Below are 15,496 nucleotides of genomic sequence, written 5' to 3' on the forward strand. Positions count from 1 at the left end.
GGGAGTTGTCTAGTAGCAGGAACAAGCACAGAAAGGCTACTGATTACATTGTTGACCGGCATGAAACTGACAGAGGAGCAAGGTTATATAGCGACTCCCACATCCTGATAGGAGCAGGTGAACAGAGGGGATGATGCACACAAGTTAAATTCCACAAGTGGCCACCGGGGGAGCCCAGAATCCAATTTCACAACAGGGAGCAGAGTGTAGGCCGAAGCCTAATTGAACCAATTTCAAAGGTAACCTTTAACCCCCCCTCAGGGGTTACAAAGTAGAAGAGCCACAGCTTATGCAGCAGTAGTGCTGCACAAGTCAAAGGTTGCTCTTTTAATTTCGCTCCTTGCACACGCTGAAAGGAACACGTATAACATTTAGCCCTTTATACAGTCAAACTGTGTTGGAGGCGCGAGTTCCCTTTGTAATGAGACGCAGCACAGATGTCAAGAATCCCACCTTGGTGCTGGGTGCAGCCTCCTGAGCGTTATTTGCTGTACAGGAGTCTGCGCTGTCGTGTTATCCCCTGGCCTAGCGCTGTTAGCGCTGCCCATGTTCTGGCATCATTTAATGTCGGCCGGTGCGTTTCGCGATGACCATGAATCCCAGCCCCGCAGTGTCTTAACATTGTTAAAACACTGCGGGGCTGGGATTCAGGGCCTGGCGCAGCACATATGTTCGCCTCTCACACTCGGGTCCTTACACCCGCTTCAGACTGTGCGGCGTCATCTGATCCCTTATCGCATGCCACGGCCATGAAGCCGCACAGTCCGCAGAAGGCGGAAGGAGATGAGGGACAGGCGAAGATATGCACCGCTCCTGCCCATCAATCACACCCTCGCAGTCCCAAGAAATCAGACACCGAGGGGCGTTGTGTGGGTCAGGGCGGCCGCAGAGGCGCAGGCAGCCAAACAATGATGCCAGAAGACGGGCAGCGCTACCAAGGGGGTTGCAGCGTGTCATTACAAAGGAAAGTCACACCACCGGGACGGTTAAATGGTCACACAGAGGACACATTTTAGACGTGTTTTCAGTTCCACATGTGCGAGGAGAATACGTTTATGAGCCACCTTGCACACATGCAGCATTACCGCTGTACAAGGTGGCCTTTAAAACGTACAAACGCCTGGGGGAGGGGGGACAGGTTCCCTTCAATTTCAGTTCTTGTGTCTGCGTGGCTTTTGCAGGACACGATGCCGGCTGCACAGCAGGGGAACAGCTGGCGGTGCTGAACCCCACTGACACATTGGCTGGTGTTTTTCTCTGTGAAGCTAGCAGTACCGGGCCCCAACTGGCGGTGTTGGAGCCCGGGGTCAGCAGGAGGAGGAGATGGAGCAGAGTGTAGGCCGAAGCCTGCACTGGCGGCAGCTTTTGGGTCTGTTGTGCCTGCGTGGCAGTTGCAGGACACGTTGCCGGCTGCACAGCAGGGGAACAGCTGGCGGTGCTGAACCCCACTGACACATTGGCTGGTGTTTTTCTCTGTGCAGCTAGCAGTACCGGGCCCTAACTGGCGGTGTTGGAGCCCAGGGTCAGCAGGAGGAGGAGAGGGAGCAGAGTGTAGGCCGAAGCCTGCACTGGAGCAAGTTGAAAGGGAAACTTTAACCCCCCCCCCAGGCGTTTGTAGCTGAAAGAGCCATCGTGTACAGCACTAATGCTGGAAAAGGTAAACTTAGCTCTTTTAATTATGGTCCTTGCACATGCTGAACCTAACACTTATGAAAAGTGTCCCCTTCTACCGTGATACCGTTCGGTAGGTGGAACTTTCCTTTGTGATGTGACGCAGCACAGCCGTCATTCTTACCCCCTTGGCGCCGTGCGCCGCCTCCTCAGCGTTGTTTGAATCAGTCCCGGAGCCTGCGCTGTTAGGTTAGCCCTTGGCCATGCACACATTTTGCGCTGCCCGTCTTCTGACATCATTTGGTGTCAGGCTGGCTGCGCCTGTGCGGCCGCGCTGGCCGAGATCCCGCCTCGTACTGTCTTCTGATTTCATCCCACTGGGGGCCTGAGATACGTGGCCATGCGCAGTGCATATCCTCGCCTCTCACTCCCCTCCCTACGGCTTCTTCAGACTGTGCGGTGTCACGGCCGTGGCATGCTATTAGGGACCAGCTGACACCGAACAGTCTGAAGAAGCCATAGGGAGATGAGTGAGAGGTGGAGGTTCAGATATGCACTGCGCATGTCCATGGATCTCAGGCCCCCAGTGGGATGAAATCAGAAGACAGTACGAGGCGGGATCTCGGCCAGCGCGGCCGCACAGGCGCAGCCAACCTGACACCAAATGATGTCAGAAGACGGGCAGCGCAAAATGTGTGGATGGCCAAGGGCTAACCTAACAGCGCAGGCTCCGGGACTGATTCAAACAACGCTGAGGAGGCGGCGCACGGCGCCAAGGGGGTAAGAATGACGGCTGTGCTGCGTCACATCACAAAGGAAAGTTCCACCAACCGTACGGTATCACGGTAGGAGGGGGCACTTTTCATAAGTGTTAGGATCAGCATGTGCAAGGAGCACCACGAAAAGAGGCACTTTTTCCCTTTGCATCATTACTGCTGCACAAGGTGGCTCCTTCAGTAACAAACGCCTGGGGGGGGGGCAGGTTCCCTTAAATTTAACTTGTTGTGCCTGCGTGGCGGTCGCAGTACACGCTGCCGGCTGCACAGCAGGGGAACAGCTGACGTTACTGAACCCCAATAACAGAGGAGGGACTGTCGGGACTGTGCGTACAGCACTTCTGGACGGCAACTGGCGGTGTTGGAGCCCAGGGACAGGTGGAGGAGGAGGAGGTTGGAGGAGGTTGGAGGAGGTAGGAGGGATTGCCACACACACAGCAGGGGAACAGCTGACGTTACTGAACCCCAATAACAGAGGAGGGACTGTCGGGACTGTGCGTACAGCACTTCTGGACGGCAACTGGCGGTGTTGGAGCCCAGGGACAGGTGGAGGAGGAGGAGGTTGGAGGAGGTTGGAGGAGGTAGGAGGGATTGCCACACACACAGCAGGGGAACAGCTGACGTTACTGAACCCCAATAACAGAGGAGGGACTGCCGGGACTGTGCGTACAGCACTTCTGGACGGCAACTGGCGGTGTTGGAGCCCAGGGACAGGTGGAGGAGGAGGAGGTTGGAGGAGGTTGGAGGAGGTAGAAGGGATTGCCACACACACAGCAGGGGAACAGCTGACGTTACTGAACCCCAATAACAGAGGAGGGACTGTCGGGACTGTGCGGACAGCACTTCTGGACGGCAACTGGCGGTGTTGGAGCCCAGGGACAGGTGGAGGAGGAGGAGGTTGGAGGAGGTTGGAGGAGGTAGGAGGGATTGCCACACACACAGCAGGGGAACAGCTGACGTTACTGAACCCCAATAACAGAGGAGGGACTGTGCGTACAGCACTTCTGGACGGCAACTAGCGGTGTTGGAGCCCAGGGACAGGTGGAGGAGGAGGAGGTTGGAGGAGGTAGGAGGGATTGCCACACACACAGCAGGGGAACAGCTGACGTTACTGAACCCCAATAACAGAGGAGGGACTGTCGGGACTGTGCGTACAGCACTTCTGGACGGCAACTGGCGGTGTTGGAGCCCAGGGACAGGTGGAGGAGGAGGAGGTTGGAGGAGGTTGGAGGAGGTAGGAGGGATTGCCACACACACAGCAGGGGAACAGCTGACGTTACTGAACCCCAATAACAGAGGAGGGACTGTCGGGACTGTGCGTACAGCACTTCTGGACGGCAACTGGCGGTGTTGGAGCCCAGGGACAGGTGGAGGAGGAGGAGGTTGGAGGAGGTTGGAGGAGGTAGGAGGGATTGCCACACACACAGCAGGGGAACAGCTGACGTTACTGAACCCCAATAACAGAGGAGGGACTGTCGGGACTGTGCGGACAGCACTTCTGGACGGCAACTGGCGGTGTTGGAGCCCAGGGACAGGTGGAGGAGGAGGAGGTTGGAGGAGGTTGGAGGAGGTTGGAGGAGGTAGGAGGGATTGCCACACACACAGCAGGGGAACAGCTGACGTTACTGAACCCCAATAACAGAGGAGGGACTGTCGGGACTGTGCGGACAGCACTTCTGGACGGCAACTGGCAGTGTTGGAGCCCAGGGACAGGTGGAGGAGGAGGAGGTTGGAGGAGGTTGGAGGAGGTAGGAGGGATTGCCACACACACAGCAGGGGAACAGCTGACGTTACTGAACCCCAATAACAGAGGAGGGACTGTCGGGACTGTGCGGACAGCACTTCTGGACGGCAACTGGCGGTGTTGGAGCCCAGGGACAGGTGGAGGAGGAGGAGGTTGGAGGAGGTTGGAGGAGGTAGGAGGGATTGCCACACACACAGCAGGGGAACAGCTGACGTTACTGAACCCCAATAACAGAGGAGGGACTGTCGGGACTGTGCGGACAGCACTTCTGGACGGCAACTGGCGGTGTTGGAGCCCAGGGACAGGTGGAGGAGGAGGAGGTTGGAGGAGGTAGGAGGAGGTAGGAGGGATTGCCACACACACAGCAGGGGAACAGCTGACGTTACTGAACCCCAATAACAGAGGAGGGACTGTCGGGACTGTGCGTACAGCACTTCTGGACGGCAACTGGCGGTGTTGGAGCCCAGGGACAGGTGGAGGAGGAGAAGGTTGGAGGAGGTTGGAGGAGGTAGGAGGGATTGCCACACACACAGCAGGGGAACAGCTGACGTTACTGAACCCCAATAACAGAGGAGGGACTGTCGGGACTGTGCGTACAGCACTTCTGGACGGCAACTGGCGGTGTTGGAGCCCAGGGACAGGTGGAGGAGGAGGAGGTTGGAGGAGGTTGGAGGAGGTAGGAGGGATTGCCACACACACAGCAGGGGAACAGCTGACGTTACTGAACCCCAATAACAGAGGAGGGACTGTCGGGACTGTGCGGACAGCACTTCTGGACGGCAACTGGCGGTGTTGGAGCCCAGGGACAGGTGGAGGAGGAGGAGGTTGGAGGAGGTAGGAGGAGGTAGGAGGGATTGCCACACACACAGCAGGGGAACAGCTGACGTTACTGAACCCCAATAACAGAGGAGGGACTGTCGGGACTGTGCGTACAGCACTTCTGGACGGCAACTGGCGGTGTTGGAGCCCAGGGACAGGTGGAGGAGGAGGAGGTTGGAGGAGGTTGGAGGAGGTAGGAGGGATTGCCACACACACAGCAGGGGAACAGCTGACGTTACTGAACCCCAATAACAGAGGAGGGACTGTCGGGACTGTGCGTACAGCACTTCTGGACGGCAACTGGCGGTGTTGGAGCCCAGGGACAGGTGGAGGAGGAGGAGGTTGGAGGAGGTTGGAGGAGGTAGGAGGGATTGCCACACACACAGCAGGGGAACAGCTGACGTTACTGAACCCCAATAACAGAGGAGGGACTGTCGGGACTGTGCGTACAGCACTTCTGGACGGCAACTGGCGGTGTTGGAGCCCAGGGACAGGTGGAGGAGGAGGAGGTTGGAGGAGGTTGGAGGAGGTAGGAGGGATTGCCACACACACAGCAGGGGAACAGCTGACGTTACTGAACCCCAATAACAGAGGAGGGACTGTCGGGACTGTGCGTACAGCACTTCTGGACGGCAACTGGCGGTGTTGGAGCCCAGGGACAGGTGGAGGAGGAGGAGGTTGGAGGAGGTTGGAGGAGGTAGGAGGGATTGCCACACACACAGCAGGGGAACAGCTGACGTTACTGAACCCCAATAACAGAGGAGGGACTGTCGGGACTGTGCGGACAGCACTTCTGGACGGCAACTGGCGGTGTTGGAGCCCAGGGACAGGTGGAGGAGGAGGAGGTTGGAGGAGGTTGGAGGAGGTAGGAGGGATTGCCACACACACAGCAGGGGAACAGCTGACGTTACTGAACCCCAATAACAGAGGAGGGACTGTCGGGACTGTGCGGACAGCACTTCTGGACGGCAACTGGCGGTGTTGGAGCCCAGGGACAGGTGGAGGAGGAGGAGGTTGGAGGAGGTTGGAGGAGGTAGGAGGGATTGCCACACACACAGCAGGGGAACAGCTGACGTTACTGAACCCCAATAACAGAGGAGGGACTGTCGGGACTGTGCGGACAGCACTTCTGGACGGCAACTGGCGGTGTTGGAGCCCAGGGACAGGTGGAGGAGGAGGAGGTTGGAGGAGGTTGGAGGAGGTAGGAGGGATTGCCACACACACAGCAGGGGAACAGCTGACGTTACTGAACCCCAATAACAGAGGAGGGACTGTCGGGACTGTGCGGACAGCACTTCTGGACGGCAACTGGCGGTGTTGGAGCCCAGGGACAGGTGGAGGAGGAGGAGGTTGGAGGAGGTAGGAGGAGGTAGGAGGGATTGCCACACACACAGCAGGGGAACAGCTGACGTTACTGAACCCCAATAACAGAGGAGCGACTGTTGACTGTGCGTACAGCACTTCTGGACGGCAACTGGCGGTGTTGGAGCCCAGGGACAGGTGGAAAAGCAGAGGAACACAATGTAGGCCGAAGCCTGAGAAAGTCGAAAGGGAACCTTTAACCCCCCCCCAAGGTGTTTGTAGCTGAAAGAGCCAGCTTGTGCAGCACAAAAGATGCAAAAGGAAAAGGTGGCTCTTTTCATCATGCTCCTTGCAAACACAAGTCCTGGAGGTGGGACTTTCCTTCGTAATGTGACGCAGCACAGCCGTCATTCCTACCCCCCCGGCGCCGCGCACCGGCTCCTCAGCGTTGTTTGATTCCGTCCCGGAGCCTGCGCTGTCATGTTATCCCGTGGCCAGGCACACTTAGCGCTGCCCGTCTTCTGGCATCATTTGGTGTCAGGATGGCTGCGCCTGTGCGGCCGCGCTGGCCGAGAGCCCGCCTCGCAGTGTCTTCTGATTTAATCCCACTGGGGGCCTGGGATCCATGGACATGCGCAGTGCATATCCTCACCTCTCACTCCCCTCCCTACGGCTTCTTAAGACTGTGCGGTGTCACGGCCGTGGCATGCTATTAGGGACCAGCTGACACCGAACAGTCTGAAGAAGCCATAGGGAGATGAGTGAGAGGTGGAGGTTCAGATATGCACTGCGCATGTCCATGGATCCCAGGCCCCCAGTGGGATTAAATCAGAAGACACTGCGAGGCGGGCTCTCTGCCAGCGCGGCCGCACAGGCGCAGCCATCCTGACACCAAATGATGCCAGAAGACGGGCAGCGCTAAGTGTGCCTGGCCACGGGATAACATAACAGCGCAGGCTCCGGGACGGAATCAAACAACGCTGAGGAGCCGGTGCGCGGCGCCGGGGGGGTAGGAATGACGGCTGTGCTGCATCACATTACGAAGGAAAGTCCCACCTCCGGGACGGTGTTACGGTATCAGTGGACACATTTTATAAGTGTTAAGTTCTGCGTGTGCAAGGTGCTAAACAAAAATAGCTACCTTTTCCTTGTGCAGCATTACTGCTGCACAAGGAGGCTCTTTCAGTAACAAACGCCTTGGGGGGGGGGACAGATTCCCTTACATTTCAGTTGTTGTGTCAGCGTGGCGGTCGCATGACACATTGCCGGCTACACAGCTGGGGATCAGCTGACGTTACTGAAACCCAATAACACTGGGTCGTATGTTTTGACTGTGCAGACGGCACTTCTGAGCCTCAACTGGCGGTGTTGGAGCCCAGGAATTTAAATTCAGGTGGTAGAAAGATGAACACAACAGGAGACCTGGATAACGTATACAGTGACCTAATTATTTAATCAGGAGGAGGAGTGGCAAATTCCTGCGAGATCCAGGCCTTGTTCATTTTCAGGAAAGTAAGCTGGTCAACGTTATCGGAGGATAGTCGCATGCGACGGTCAGTTAGTACACCACCTGCAGCACTAAAGACACGTTCCGATAATACACTGGCCGCAGGGCAAGACAGCACCTCCAATGCATACTGGCTTAGCTCTGGCCATGTATCCAGCTTTGAGACCCAAAACTTGAAAGGGGAAGAGCCGTCTGGGAGTACAGCAAGAGGGCAAGACATGTAGTCTGTCACCATCTGACGGAACCGTTGCCTCCTGCTGACTGGAGCCGTCTGTGATGGTGTAGACTTTTGTGGGGGGCACAGAAAACTGTGCCACAGTTGGGCCATACTGGTCTTGCCTTGGGCAGAGGCACTGCTTCTGCTCCCTCTTTGTGCAGAGCCTCCACCACTGCCTGGACGCACTGAGCTGCTTTGGAATGCACTAGCAGCACTTCTCTCAGTTGGAATGGAGAAGATGATGGAATTGACCAGTGTGTCTTGGTACTCCCGCATTTTTCGCTCCCGGTTCAACGGTGTGATGAGGCTTTCTACGTTGTCCCGGTAGCGAGGATCGAGGAGGGTGAACACCCAATAATCAGACATGTTGAGAATGTGGGCGATGCGGCGGTCGTTTCTCAGGCACTGCAGCATGTAATCCACCATGTGCTGCAGACTGCCAACTGCCCAAGAAACGCTGTCCCCTGCTGGAGGCGTGATCTCTGCCCGCTCGTCATCACCCCACCCTCGCTGTACACACTGAGTACTGGACAATTGTGTAACTCCCTCCTCTGGACGGATGTCTTCCTCCTCCATTGACTCCTCCTCATCCTCCTCACAAACTGTCCCCTGCCTACGCGTTTGTGAGGAACCACGTGGCGCTGACTGTCCAGAAGATGATGGAAATGGTGAATCCTCATCCTCCACCTCTTCCACAACATCATCCCTTAGCGCTTGCAGTGATTTTTCAAGCAGGCAGATAAGGGGGACAGTCATGCTGACTAGTGCATCATCTGCACTCGCCATCCGCGTGGAATAATCAAAGGGACGCAAAACCTGGCAGACGTCATTCATAGTGGCCCACTCTGTGGTTGTGAAGTCTGTACGGCGCTGACTGCGACTTTTTTGCGCCTGAAGCAGCTGGTACTCCATTACAGCTTGCTGCTGCTCACACAACCGCTCCAACATATGTAACGTGGAATTCCACCTGGTAGGTAGGTCACATATGATGCGATGTTCCGGCAGGCGGTGTCGGCGCTGCAGAACCGCAATGCGCGCTTTTGCCGTGCTGGAACGCCGCAAGTGAGCACACTCTAGGCGGACCTTGTGCAGCAGTGCATCAAGATCCGGATAGTCCCTCAAAAAGCTCTGCACGACCAAATTGAGCACATGTGCCAGACATGGGATGTGAGTGAGGTTGCCGAGGCCCAGAGCTGCCACCAGATTTCGGCCATTATCGCACACTACCATGCCTGGCTGGAGATTCGCTGGCACAAACCACACATCGCTCTCCTGCTTGATGGCATTCCAGAGCTCCTGCGCTGTGTGGCTACGATTCCCCAAAAAAATTAATTTCAACACGGCCTGTTGACGTTTGGCCACGGCTGTGCTCATGTCGGTCGTAACAGGTACACGTTCATCACGGGTCCATGTGGAGGTGGACTGTGACGGCTCCTGCAGCGATGATTCTGAGGAACTGGTGTAAGAGGAGGAGTCAATGCGTACAGAATGGATTCCTGCAATCCTTGGAGTGGGCAGGACACGTCCTGCGCCACTCGCACGGTCTGTACCCGGCTCAACGACATTAACCCAATGGGCAGTGAGGGAAAGGTATCGCCCCTGTCCATGTTGACTGGTCCACGCATCGGTGGTGAGGTGGACCTTGCTACTGACGGCGTTCAGTAGCGCGTGTTTTATGTGTCCCTCCACATGCTTGTGCAGGGCAGGGACGGCTTGCCTGCTGAAGTAAAAGCGGCTAGGCACATTGTACTGTGGGACTGCCAATGACATCAAGTCACGGAAGCTGTCAGTCTCCACCAGCCTGAATGACAGCATTTCCAGTGACAGAAGTTTGGCAATGCCTGCAGTCAGAGCCTGTGCTCGTGGGTGGTTTGACGAGAAAGGCCGCCTTTTCTCCCATGCCTGTACTACCGATGGCTGTAGACTGGGCTGGGAGTGTGTGGATGACTGGGAAAGTGGCGCTGCGGGTGGAATTACAGCGGGTCTCTGGACAACAGGGCCAGAGGTTCTTCCACGGCGATCCTGGGAGGAAGCCGAACCAGCTGCGTGTGAGCTAGAGGAAGAGGCAACACGAGCTGAAGAGGTGGTAGCTGCCGCTGTTGGTTGGCCTACCTCTTCAGTGTGTTTTTCTAACTCCGCCGGGTGCCTGTTGCGCACATGTTTCCACATGTTGGAGGTATTGAGGTTGCTGACATTTCGACCTCTTTTGACTTTTTGATGACACACGTTGCATCTGACATAGCAAATGTCATCTGCAACTGTGTCAAAAAAGGACCAGGCACTGCAAGTCTTGGGAGCGCCCTTTTTGGCTTTTGGAAGAGACATGCTCCTAATGGGTGCCAAAGCGGAGGCTGCAGGATCCGCAGTCTTCCCCCTCCCTCTCCCTCTTTGGGCCGTACGGGGAATCTCTTCCTCAGAGCTGCTCCCACCACCTTCCTGTCCCTCACGCCAAGATGGGTCGAGGACCTCATCATCTACACTACCCTCTGCCCCCAACTGCTCCTCCTGGGTAGTCTCAGCAGCAGAGCACGCACCAGTAAGTGGCACCTGAGTGTCATCATCAGCTGATGCGGCCTGCGATGTGGTGACCGGAGCCACTGGCCCACCCGCCTCTTCAGAGGAAGACAGAAAAAGCTGTTGGGCATCACTGCACCCTGCCTCTTCTTCCATTTCTCCAATGCTGCTTGGCTGGCCCCCTGTTTCCAAGCCAAGAGATTCAGAGAACAGAAGTAGAGACGGCTCCTGTCCTGGGCTCTCTGTCTGCCTGGGCAATTTGGCAGGTGGTGAAGAGACAGATGGCTGCTCTCCAGTGCTCTGTGTCTGAGAGGATGTGGCACTAATGGAAGTTGATGCATTAGCTGCCATCCATCCGACAACAGCTTCAATTTGGTCTTGACGCAGCAGCGGTGTACGGCGCTCTGACACAAAGCTGCGCATGAACGACTGTTGCCTGGTGAAAGTGGGTGCTGATGAGTCACCGGTGCCCGCAGCAGGCACAGAATCCCCACGTCCCCTCCCTGCTCCGCGCCCACGCCCACGCCCACGTGCCTTACTCACTGCCTTCTTCATCTTGGTTGACTGATAAAGATAAGCAGAAAAGTACTAACGGATTTGTGTGCTTATTCCTGAGCAACTCCTCCTAACAGGTATAAGAAACACTAATTTTCTAAAGTGTGGACTAGACTTTAATATGAGCTAATGTGGCCTACACAAATGTAAAGTGGTGTAACTGGTGTGTTTGGTGAACTTTATTATTTATTTCTTTTTGGGGGGCTGAACTGACAACAGATAGAGCTGCAGTCACACGGAGACCATGCAGACAGACGTAAACGGCGCTGCAAGGCCCAAAAACCCTCCTCTACGTTATCCTATGTAGTGTTTTTCCACAAGTTAGCTGGAGACGGGTGGAAAGACACTAATAGGATTTTTTTAAATAAATTAGCAGCAACCTACACTACTTGAAAAAAAAAGAAAATTGATTTGGCGGTATGACGCAGTGAACAACCCTGAGCTGGAGACAACCAGGCTACGGCTGCTCATAGACTACAGGGCGAGCTGCAGTCACACGGAGACCGTGCAGACAGCCGTAAACGGCGCTGCAAGGCCCAAAAACCCTCCTCTACTTTATCCTATGTAGTGTTTTTCCACAAATTAGCTGGAGACGGGTGGAAAGACACTAATAGGATTTTTTTAAATAAATTAGCAGCAGACTACACTACTTGAAAAAAAATTAAAATTGATTTGGCGGTATGACGCAGTGAACAACCCTGAGCTGGAGACAACCAGGCTACGGCTGCTCACAGACTACAGGGCGAGCTGCAGTCACACGGAGACCGTGCAGACAGCCGTAAACGGCGCTGCAAGGCCCAAAAACCCTCCTCTACTTTATCCTATGTAGTGTTTTTCCACAAATTAGCTGGAGACGGGTGGAAAGACACTAATAGGATTTTTTTGAATAAATTAGCAGCAGACTACACTACTTGGAAAAAAAAAAAAAAAAAAGAACAGTATGAGGCAATGAACCACCCTCCCTGAACTGAATACAACCAGCTATGGATGGCCTATGTGGCTGCACTCAGACTAGAGAGTGGGCTGCACTCACACACACACACACAGACCTTGCAGATCGCTGTGAAAACAGCGCTACAAGGCAAAAGCAAGGTGAATAGTAGGTGAACACAGCGGTTGCTAAATTAGCCTTTGGAAAGCACAAAGAAGCAAATCGCTATCTCTAAACTGTCCCTCAGTCAGCAAACAGCGTCCTGTCACTAACTGAATTCACAGCAGAGTGATCGCAAAATGGCGCCAGCGACTTTTAAACTGCAGCATGACATCATTTCAGCAGCCAATCACAGCCTTGCCAGTACTTTCATGCCCTCCATGCTAAACAGGATGTGCCCACACTTGGAATCATTCTCATTGGCTGAATTTCTGCATTTTGAATCTTGGAACTTCCGATTCCGGTATCCGATACGCGGCAAGTATCGGAATCCCGGTATCGGAATTCCGATACCGCAAGTATCGGCCGATACCCGATACTTGCGGTATCGGAATGCTCAACACTACTCAAGAACAAAACCACAGCGCTTGGCAAATGACAGATCCATAAGACTCAGGGCAGCACCTGAATCCACAAACGCCATAACAGGGTAAGAGGACAATGAGCAAATTAAAGTTACAGACAAAATAAATTTAGGTTGCAAATTACCAATGGCGACAGGACTAACAACCCTTGTTAGGCGTTTAGAGCATGCTGATATAACATGTGTAGAATCACCACAGTAAAAACACAACCCATTCTGACGTCTATGATTTTTCCGCTCATTTCTGGTCTGAATTCTATCACATTGCATCAAATCAGGTGTTTGTTTAGACAACACCACCAGAGGATTAGCGGTTTTGCGCTCCCGCAAACGCCGGTCAATTTGAATAGCCAGCGCCATGGAATCATTCAGACTTGTAGGAATGGAGAAACCCACCATCACATTCTTAATGGCTTCAGAAAGGCCATTTCTGAAGTTTGCGGCCAGAGCACACTCATTCCACTGAGTAAGCACGGACCATTTCCGAAATTTTTGGCAATACACTTCAGCTTCATCCTGGCCCTGAGAAATAGCCAGCAAGGCTTTTTCTGCCTGAACCTCAAGATTGGGTTCCTCGTAAAGCAATGCGAGCGCCAGAAAAAACGCATCAATATTTGCCAATGCCGGATCTCCTGGCGCTAGCGAGAAGGCCCAATCCTGAGGGTCGCCCCGTAAAAAAGAGATAACAATTTTAACTTGCTGAGCTGAGTCTCCAGATGAACGGGGTCTCAGAGATAGAAACAATTTACAATTATCCCTGAAATTCCTAAACTTAAATCGGTCTCCAGAAAACAGTTCAGGAATAGGTATTTTAGGTTCAGACATAGGACTACTGGTAACAAAATCTTGTATGCTTTGCACACGAGCAGCAAGCTGGTCCACACTTGTAATCAAGGTCTGGATATTCATGTCTGCAGCAAGCTCAAGCCACTCAGAGGTAAAGGGGAGGAAGAGAGGAAAAAAAAAAAAAACTCAGAATTTCCTTTCTTATTATCCCACTTCTGCAATGCATTAAACATTCAATGTAGGCCTGGCATACTGTTATGACCCCAATGGCAGAGGGTCTCAGGAATAAATACCAAGTCTGCAAACACAAAAAACCAGCTCATAGGGCAGTGGTAACTGGGCTGACCATATATCTAATCCTAGCACCACAAATAGAAGCAGCCGGGGAACGTGCCTACGTTGGTTCTAGACGTCTCGCGCCAGCCGGAGAACTAACTAACCCTAGAAGGGAAAAGAAAGACCTTTCTTGCCTCCAGAGAAAAGACCCCAAAAGTTGGATACAAGCCCCCAACAAATAATAACGGTGAGGTAAGAGGAAAAGACAAACATAAGCATGAGCTAGGTATTTAGCAAAGAGAGGCCCACTAGCTAATAGCAGAATATAGTAAGATGACTTATATGGTCAGCAAAAACCCTATTAAAATATCCACGCTGGATATTCAAGAACCCCCGAACCGACTAACGGCCGGGGGGAGAACACCAGCCCCCTAGAGCTTCCAGCAAGGTAAGAAATCACATTTAGTACAAGCTGGACAAAAATAGGAGCAAGCAAATAACTCAAAAATCAAAGAAGCAGGACTTAGCTTAATTTTGCAAGAGGCAGGACCAGCAGACAGGAGCAACAGAAGGATCTGATTACAACAATGCCAGGCACTGGACTAAGGATCCAGGAAGTTAATATAGCGACACCCCTGGACTAACGACCCAGGTGAGTTCCAAACTGAAGAAAGACAATCCCAGAGTCATACCACTAGTGACCACAAGAGGGAGCCAAAAAGTCAATTCACAACAGATACCACACACAGCAATGGCACGGAGGCAGACTTGCCAATATTTATCTCCCACTAATTTTTTTTTTTTGGAAAAGGGAGAATGTACCCCCCCCAAAAAAAATGGCCAAGTATTACACAGTGTTTTCGGTGCCACACAATGAGAGACAGATGCCACACACAGCAATGGCACGGAGGCAGACTTGCCAATATTTATCTCCCACTAATTTTTTTTTGGGAAGAGGGAGTATGTACCCCAAAAAAAAAAAAAAATGGCCAAGTATTACACAGTGTTTTCGGTGCCACACAATGACAGACAGATGCCACACACAGCAATGGCACGGAGACAGACTTGCCAATATTTATCTCCCACTCATTTTTTGGGGGGAAAAGGGAGAATTTAGCAAAAAAAAAAAGGGCCAAGTATTACACGGTGTTTTCGGTGGCACACAATGAGAGACAGATACCACACACAGCAATGGCACGGAGGCAGACTTGCCAATATTTATCTCCCACTAATTTTTTTTGGGGAAAAGGGAGAATGTACCCAAAAAAAAAAAAAATGGCCAAGTATTACACAGTGTTTTCGGTGCCACACAATGAGAGACAGATACCACACACAGCAATGGCACGGAGGCAGACTTGCCAATATTTATCTCCCACTAATTTTTTTTTTGGAAAAGGGAGAATTTAGCAAAAAAAAAAAAAGGGCCAAGTATTACACAGTGTTTTCGGTGCCACACAATGAGAGACAGATACCACACACAGCAATGGCACGGAGGCAGACTTGCCAATATTTATCTCCCTGCAGTTATCTCAGAAAAGTATGGCAGGCAGCTATAAAATGGACTGCTGCACACAAAAGTGTGGACAAACACACAAGATAGCTGTGCAGAAAGGAAGGAAAAACAGGATTTGTGCTTTGAAAAAAGCAGTTGGTTTGCACAGCGGCGTACACACAGGCACAGCAACGCAGCTATCAGGGTCAGGGAGCCTTCTAGTGCAGCCCAATGAGCTACAGCGCTGAGGAAAAAAAAATGTAGCTTCCACTGTCCCTGCAATCAAAAGGTGGTGTTGGACAGTGGAAATCGCTACAGCACAAGCGGTTTGTAGCTTTATGTACCCTGCCTATCACTATCCCTGCTTCCGAAGAAGCTGCAGC

The 15,496-nt window shown here is 53.1% G+C and overlaps 1 protein-coding gene across 3 annotated transcripts in view; it reads left to right on the plus strand.

The window, feature by feature from the left end:
• The window catches only part of TMEM132C (transmembrane protein 132C), a 1,041,790-nt gene that overhangs the window by 821,306 nt on the left and 204,988 nt on the right, over nucleotides 1-15,496 (plus strand). The window lies entirely within an intron of this gene.

Source organism: Ranitomeya variabilis, chromosome 1 (assembly GCF_051348905.1).
Source record: "Ranitomeya variabilis isolate aRanVar5 chromosome 1, aRanVar5.hap1, whole genome shotgun sequence".
Classification (NCBI taxonomy): Eukaryota; Metazoa; Chordata; class Amphibia; order Anura; family Dendrobatidae; genus Ranitomeya; species Ranitomeya variabilis.